The sequence below is a fragment of the Ischnura elegans genome, chromosome 5 (genome assembly GCF_921293095.1).
Source record: "Ischnura elegans chromosome 5, ioIscEleg1.1, whole genome shotgun sequence".
Classification (NCBI taxonomy): domain Eukaryota; kingdom Metazoa; phylum Arthropoda; class Insecta; order Odonata; family Coenagrionidae; genus Ischnura; species Ischnura elegans.
The window spans coordinates 1095472-1103968 of NC_060250.1; positions in this window are offsets into that span (position 1 = coordinate 1095472).

Below are 8497 nucleotides of genomic sequence, written 5' to 3' on the forward strand. Positions count from 1 at the left end.
CCATCGGGCCAATCTATTAGCTACGTTTTTTTACACTTTTACTTTTTTCTGCTTCATGTAGCTTTTGTAACTATTTTTTTAGTATCTGTCATGGTTTAACATACCTGTTAGTATTGAGGGCACCTGAAAAAAATAATTACCTTCAGAAAATGCATATATTAGGCTTTTGTTTTACTAATTTTTAAGTGCATACCTGCGAATTTGCCATTGAAACCCTGGCATTCATCACTATACGGCAGTCACTTAGAGCGTTGATTTGATTGCCGTTGCTAGCAAAGAAACATGCCTAAAGCTCATGAATGCTTACAGGGAATTAATATTTTTGTATGTTGTGAATATTGATCTAAAAAAATGCTGAGGCCATGTCCTTAATGTAAAAAAATCTGGGATCACAGTATAATTTGTGTGTTTAACATTTTAGAGATATGTATTCCAAAGTCAAATTGCATTGATAAAATTACATATATAAGAGAGGGCCTTATCTGATACTAATTTATTGCTGAGTATCTATTGTGACAGCGGTGCCAAATTGAGATTGATGTGATTTTTAAAATCATAATTTAACTATAAAAGAATCTTTAAATCTTACAAAGAAGTGTTCTTTTCCTTCAAATTAAATTTCCTTTCAAATTAAATTCAATATCCTAAATTGTATTTAACAAAAGAACAAAGGAGGCAGTGCTATAACCCACGTGGTTTATTGCACTGCCTCCTTTGTTCAACAGGTCATTTTCATGTATGCAAAAATTTCATTATCCTTTTCACCTTTTTTATTTTACCTATTTTTCATCTTTCTGGGCAGTAATTATCCTATTCAAATGTAGATGTGTTAGTTACTGCTTATTCATTTTTATAGAACTATAAAAATTTCGAAAATAACTCTTTGCTCATGCATCATTGAACTGTATTATAGGTATGCATTAAAGAAAGTCTTTGTGAATTATGATGTTAAGTAACGTTACTGTTTGTTCCATTGAAATGAATGTATCTGGTGAATTTAAATATTGCCATATTTGTTATTATTGATAAGTATTACGATGTTCATGTAGAGTTTTTGAAATATCTGAGGCATGCACAAAATGTCTGTGCTTCAGCAGAAAATTGATTTTGAAAGATTCTCTTTGTGTAGAAAATTTGTTTTGGACTATATTTATCAATTTTGTCTCCTCCTCTAATATATCTAATTATCTGTTTTCACTGTTGGAAACTGATATTTAAAATGCATCTGCAACTATGAACTTACAATTCAAGTGGTGATTTCCTATTTATGAAAGGAGATTTGGCAAAAAGTCTGTCTTTATCTGTCTATTATCTGTCCCATTGTGAAAGATTAGGTCGAACAGATTATATGTTGATATTTAAATTGTAAATAAATTTGTTTAATTTATATCATTGTCATGTTGTAATCCTGTAAAAAAACTCTTGTTATAAAAGCTTATAAAATAAAAAAATAAAAAAGCTTATAAAAGCTTATAAAATTGTAATTAGAATTTTGCCTATTTACTTTTTCCATGCATATTGTTGGGTAATTTTTTTAGCCAAGAAATTGCAATATATATTTATTCTATGCAATGCTTATTATTCCATCTTACAAAGATAATATCCATTGAAAACCATTGCCCTGGAAATAATAATTTTTGGAGTACCTGTTGGAAGTGGCTAGTTGGTTGTTTTTAAGTGATCTATCTTTTTTGGGAATGTTTAGCTGGGGAATATTAGCTAATAATATTTATTATTTAAAATTTATATGATTCCAGAGTGACTATGAATTGGATTGAAAAACAAGCAAAGAATGATCATTTCAGGTGTATATTTTTTGTAAGATTTTTAAAATTTATGATGGCTGTCGTTCAGATAAGTGTACAGTAAAAACCAGAGGCAAGTTTCCCATTGAGAATTTCATACAATGTTAATTTTCTATGAGTACTTTGGAGTTTTTCTTCATGCATGATAATGTCGAAATTTGATAAGTTGTCTCTTCATATAGGTATGTAACTACCATATTGACATAACTATGTATTTTTATAGTTAATATAATTATTGCAATATGCATGGAGAAAGCTATTCTGTCCCCATTACATTATTAGCTGTCCGGTGAATGTTGTAATAATGAAAAGGTGTGGAGTAACATAACATAACTGTCTTCAATTTAAACTAAAGTGTAGCAATGAAAATCGTAGCACTTCCACTATTAACCCTTTCACTGCTGTGGACGTACCTAGTACGTCCGCACGGCAGACTGCGGTGGACGTACTTTTTCTTCCTCCTCGCCATGCGGTCAGCACTTTCGCCGAAGCACTTCGAAGGGACCCACTAATCAAGGACCCTTTCCTCGACGAACTCACCCACGCAGGACCGTCTCATCGGCCCTACCAGCGGGGGCCCTACCTCCGGAAAAGTGACCGCTCTGACTGCAATTTGAAAATCAATCAATCAATCCGATCATCACAATATGATCGTTTTCATCGCACTCCTGCCAATCAAGCAATCAAGTACGTCTTTGAAACGTGTTTCTGCGATGAAAAATAATGATTTTGTTAACTTTGATATAATGGCCGTTTTCCGGTGGTCCGCAGCCACGTTTTGTTGCAAAGTTAACAAAATCGTTATTTTTTATCGCAGAGACACGGTTCAAAGACGTACTTGATTGCTTGATTGGCAGGAGTGCGATGAAAACAATCATATTGTGATGATCGGATTGATTGATTGATTTTCAAATTGCAGTCAGAGCGGTCACTTTTCCGGAGGTAGGGCCCCCGCTGGTAGGGCCGATGAGACGGTCCTGCGTGGGTGAGTTCGTCGAGGATAGGGTCAGGGATTAGCGACCCTTCGAAGGGTGTACCACACCCATCCTGGAAGTACCTGCTCCATGGGCCCAGGAAACGCATTTTAACATTTTCGCCGCATGTGAGGAGAAGGTTTCCGGAGATTGAACAGCAGTGAAAGGGTTAAGGACACCGCTCGAGTCTTATACTTCGGAGTTGCTAATATTATTTGTACTGTGTACATATTAATACCAATAAATAATGTTTTTATTATATTTAATTTTCTGTGTCATATTCCACTGTTTTCCATCTAAGGTTTTCCAGAGGGTCCTCTTCTCTCCTGATCTCCATTACGAATTCCTGGTAACACACCGGCATTTTTACTGAGTAAGTGTAAAAAGGTAGTTGATCTAATAACTTGACCCTTGAGACAAAATGACAGCACCAAATATTTTGTCTCAATTGTCATGTTCTTATCCTGTAAAAAACTCTTGTACAAAGCTTATAAAATTGTAATTAATATGTGGATAAACATTACTCACTGGATAAAGATGGGGAAATAAGCCTTACCGTGAAAGATGTAAAAATCAGTCTACATCTGCACAATTACCGCAAGCCGCATTAAGGCCGCCGCCGTATTTCCTAATTTTATATTTGGATTTAAATTTCCAAATAATACATTTAAACTTTTTCGTTCTTTGCAGTGAACTCGCGTTTATAAAAAGGATTTTCATTTCCAAATCACATTTATAATTTTTCCACTCTCCGCAGTGAATTCGCGTTTACATCAAGGATTTTCATTTACAAATCAATTATTAATTTTCTCATCCGTCGCTGTGAATTCGCGTTTACAACAAGGATTTTCATCTACAAATGTCATTTTTAATTTTTTTCGCTTTTCGAAGTGAGATCGCATGTATAACACAGATTTTCCTCAACAAAGCCTTGCTTCTATAGAGAAACATACTCCATATGTAGCATCTGATGAATTGTTTCCTTACATCTATGCGTAACACACCGCCATTGACATAATACTAGTTTAAATAATGTATTTCTAATAGTTAATATAATTATTGCAATATGCATGGAGAAAGTTATTCTGTCCACATTACATCATTAGCTGTAATTTTCAGCTGTAAAAAGATTCTTCTTTTTGTAGAAAGCCCTCTTCGCCTGCGCTACTCTACTGTGTATTTCTTTCTTGCTTCGTCCATCGCTGGTAATTCGGCTTCCCAGGTAAGAGACCTCGTTCACCTCTTCAAGCTTATGCTTTCCTAGGTTGATGTTTGTTTTAGAACATTGAACATTAAAAATTAAGGGGGACCATTAAAAAATTACATTGATTAAAAATAAAAATGTCTGTTTTTATATGTTGCACCATACTGTGGAATATGATTGAATTGCAATGTAGACTTTGGAAAATATAACGAATCATTTCCAAATAGCATAAATAAAATCAAATTCCAAAGTTTGAGCCACTGACCGTAAAATCCTTATTTAGCATCCGATTTCAATCGAATAACCTTTAAAATGTGTCTTTTATGTGAAGCACCATGCTGTGGAATATGATTAAATTGCAATGGAGACTTTGGATAGTTTAACGAATCATTTCCAAATAGCATAAATATAATTAAATTCTAAATTTTGACCCTCCGACCGTAAAATCCCATATTTATCATCCGATTTCAATCGAATAACTTTTAAAATGTGTTTCTTTTATGTAATGCACCATGCTGTGGAATACGATTGAATTGCGATGTAGACTTTGGAAAATATAACGAATCATTTCCAAATAGCATAAATAAAATCAACTATAAAAGTTTTACCCTCCGACGGTAGAATCCTTATTTATCATCCGATTTCAATCGCATAACTTTTAAATCGTGTGTTATTACCTGTGGAATTTGATTTAATTGTGACGTAGAGTTTGAAAAAAAAGCGAATCATTTCCAAAGGCATAAATAAAATCAACCTCCAAATTTTGACCCTCTGACCGTTAAATCCATATTTATCATCTGATTTCAATCGAATAACTTTTAAAATGTGTGTTTTTATGTGAAACACCATGCCGTGGATTACAATTGAACTGCGACGTAAACTTTGGAAAAAATATCGAAGCATTTAAAAAGTCAAAATTCCAAATTATGACCCTCCGATCGTAAAATCCTTATTTATCAACCGATTTCAATCAAATAACTTTTAAAATTTGCGGTTTTACGTGAAGCACCATGCTGTTGAATATCATTGAAAATCGACGTAAACTTTGGAAAATATAACGAATGATTCCAAAATAGCTTCAATACAATAAACTTCCAAATTTTGACCCTCCGACGGTAAAATCCTTGTTTAACAACCAATTTTCGTCGAATAACTTAAAAAAAGTATGTTTTTACGTTAAGCACCATGCGGTGGAATATCATTGAATTGCGACATAAACTTTGGAAAATATATCGAATCATTTCAAAGAGGAAAAATTCCAAATTTTGACACTCCGACCGTAAAATCCTTATTTATCAACCGATGCATATCAAATAACATTTAAAATGTGTGTTTGTACGTGAAGCACCATGCTGTGGAATTATGTTCAATTGCAACGCAAACTGTGGAAAAAATAACGAATAACTTCAAAAAGGCAAAATACCAAATTTTGACACTCCGACCGTAAAATCCATTTTTATCATCCAATTTCTATTGAATAACTTTAAAAATGTGTGTTTTTTTAATATATAAACTCAACCCAACCCAACCCAACCCAAATGGAATGCTTTGATTTTTAATGTGAAACACCATGCTGTGGAATATAATTGAATTGCGATGTAGACTTTGGAAAATATAACGAAACATTTCAAAATAGCATCAATAAAATCAACTACCAAATTTTGACCCCCCGACCGTAAAATCCTTATTTATAAACCGATTTCAATCGAATTACTTTTTAGGTGTGTGTTTATACGTGATGCACCATTCTGTGGAATATCTTTGAATTGCGACGTAGACTTTGGAAAATATACTGAATCATTTCAAAATAGCATCAATAAAATGAACTTCCAAGTTTTGACTCTGCGACCGTAAAATTTCGATCGATATTGATTTCAATCGAATAACTTTTAAATTGTGTGTTTGTACGTTAAGCACCATGCTGTGGAATATTATTGAACTGCAACGCAAACTCTGGAAAATAAAACGAATCATTTCAAAAAGGCAAAATTCCAGATTTTGACCCTCCGACGATAAAATCCTTATTTAATAATCGATATCAATGAAATAACTTTTAAAATGTGTGTTTAACGTCAAGCACCATGCTGTGGAATATCACTGAATTGCTACGTAGATTTTGGAAAATATAACGAACCATTTCAAAATAGCTTCAATACAGTAAACTTCCAAATTTTGAACCTCCGACCGTAAAATCCTTATTTATCAACCGATTTCAATCAAATAACTTTAAATATATGTTTTTTTACGTGATGCACCATGCTGTGGAATATCATTGAATTGCGACGCAAACTTTGGAATATATGTAACGAATCATTTCAAAAGTAAAATTCCAATTCTGACCCTCCGACCGTGAAATCCTTTTTTATCAACCGATTTCAATCGAATAACTTTTAAATTGTGTGTTTGCACGTGAAGCACCAGGCTGTGTATTATCTTTGAAATGCGACTTAAACTTTGGAAAATATAACATATCATTTCAAGAAGGTAAAATTCTCAACTTTGCCCCTCCGACGATAAAATCCTTATTTATCAATCGATATCAATCAAATAACTTTTACAATGATGGTTTTTACGTCAAGCACCATGATGTGGGGTATCACTGAATTGCGACGTAGACTTTGGAAAATATATTGAATCTTTTCAAAGTAGCATCAATAAAATCAACTTCCAAATTTTGACCCCCCGCCCGTAAAATCCTTATTATTCCATTGATTTCAATCGAATAACTTAAAAAATGTATGTTGTAACGTAAAGCACCATGCAGTGGAATATCATTGAATTGCGACGCAAACTTTGGAAAATATAACGAATCATTTCAAAAATGCAAAATTCCAAATTTTGACCCTCCGACCGTAAAATCCTTATTTATCAACCGATTTCAATACAATTACTTTTACATTGTGTGTTTGTACTTGAAGCACCATGCTGTGGAATAATATCAATTGCAACACAAACTGTGGAAAATATAACGAATAATTTCAAAAAGGCAAAATTCCAAATTTTGACCCTACGACCGTAAAATCCATATATATCATCCGATTTCTGTTGAATAACTTTTAAAATGTGTGTATTATTGTGAAACACACAATTTTGACCCTCTGACAAAAAAATCCTTATTTATCGACCGATTTCAATGAAATAATTTTTAAATTGTGTGTGTTTACGCGAAGCATCATGCTGTGGAATATAATTGTATTGCAATGCGTACTTTCATTTCAAAAAAGCATCAATAAAATCAACTTTTAAATTTTGACCCTCCGACCGTAAAATCCTTATTTATTAACCGATTTCAATCGAATAACTTTTAACGTGTGCGTTTATACTTGACGAACCATGCTGTGGAATATCTTTGAATTACATAAACTTTGGAAAATATACGGAATCATTTCAAAAAAGCCTCAATAAAATGAACTTCCAAGTTTTGACTCTGGGACCGTAAAATCCTTATTTATCAATTTCGATCGATATTGATTTCAATCGAATAACTTTTAAATTGTGTGTTTGTACGTTAAGCACCATGCTGTGGAATATTATTGAACTGCAACGCAAACTTTGGAAAATAAAACGACTCATTTCAAAAAGGCAAAATTCCAAATTTTGACCCTCCGACGATAAAGTCCTTATTTATCAATCGATATCAATCAAATAACTTTTACAATGTTTGTTTTTACGTCAAGCACCATGATGTGGAATATCACTGAATTGCGACTTAAACTTTGGAAAATATATTGAATCTTTTCAAAATAGCATCAATAAAATCAACTTCCAAATTTTGACCCCACGACCGTAAAATCCTTATTTATCCATTGATTTCAATCGAATAACTTAAAAAATGTATGTTATAACGTAAAGCACCATGCAGTGGAATATCATTGAATTGCGACGCTAACTTTGGAAAATATAACGAATCATTTCAGAAAGGCAATATTATAAAGTTTGTCCCACCGACCATAAAATCCCTATTTATCAACTGATTTCAATCAAATAACTTTTAAAATGTGTGTTTTTACGTGATGCACCATGGTGTGGAATATCATTGAATTGCGACGCAAACTTTGGAAAATATAACGTATCATTTCAAAAAGGCAAACATTCTAAATGCTGCCCCTCCGACGATACAATCCTTATTTATCAATCGATATCAATCAAATAACTTTTACAATGTGTGTCCTTACGTTATATGCTGTGGAATATCGCTGAATTACGACTTAGACTTTGGAAAATATAACGAATCTTTTCAAAATAGCATCAATAAAATCAACTTCCACATTTTGACTCCCCGACCGTAATATCCTTATTTATCCATTGATTTCAATCGAATAATTTAGAAAATGTATATGTTTACGTAAAGCACCATGCAGTGGAATATCATAGAATTGCGAGGCAAACTTTGGAAAATATAATGAATCATTTCTAAAAGGCAAAATTCCAAATTTTGACACTCCGGCCGTAAAATCCTTATTTATCTCCCGATTGAAATAAAATAACTTTTTAAATGTGTATTTTTGCGTAAA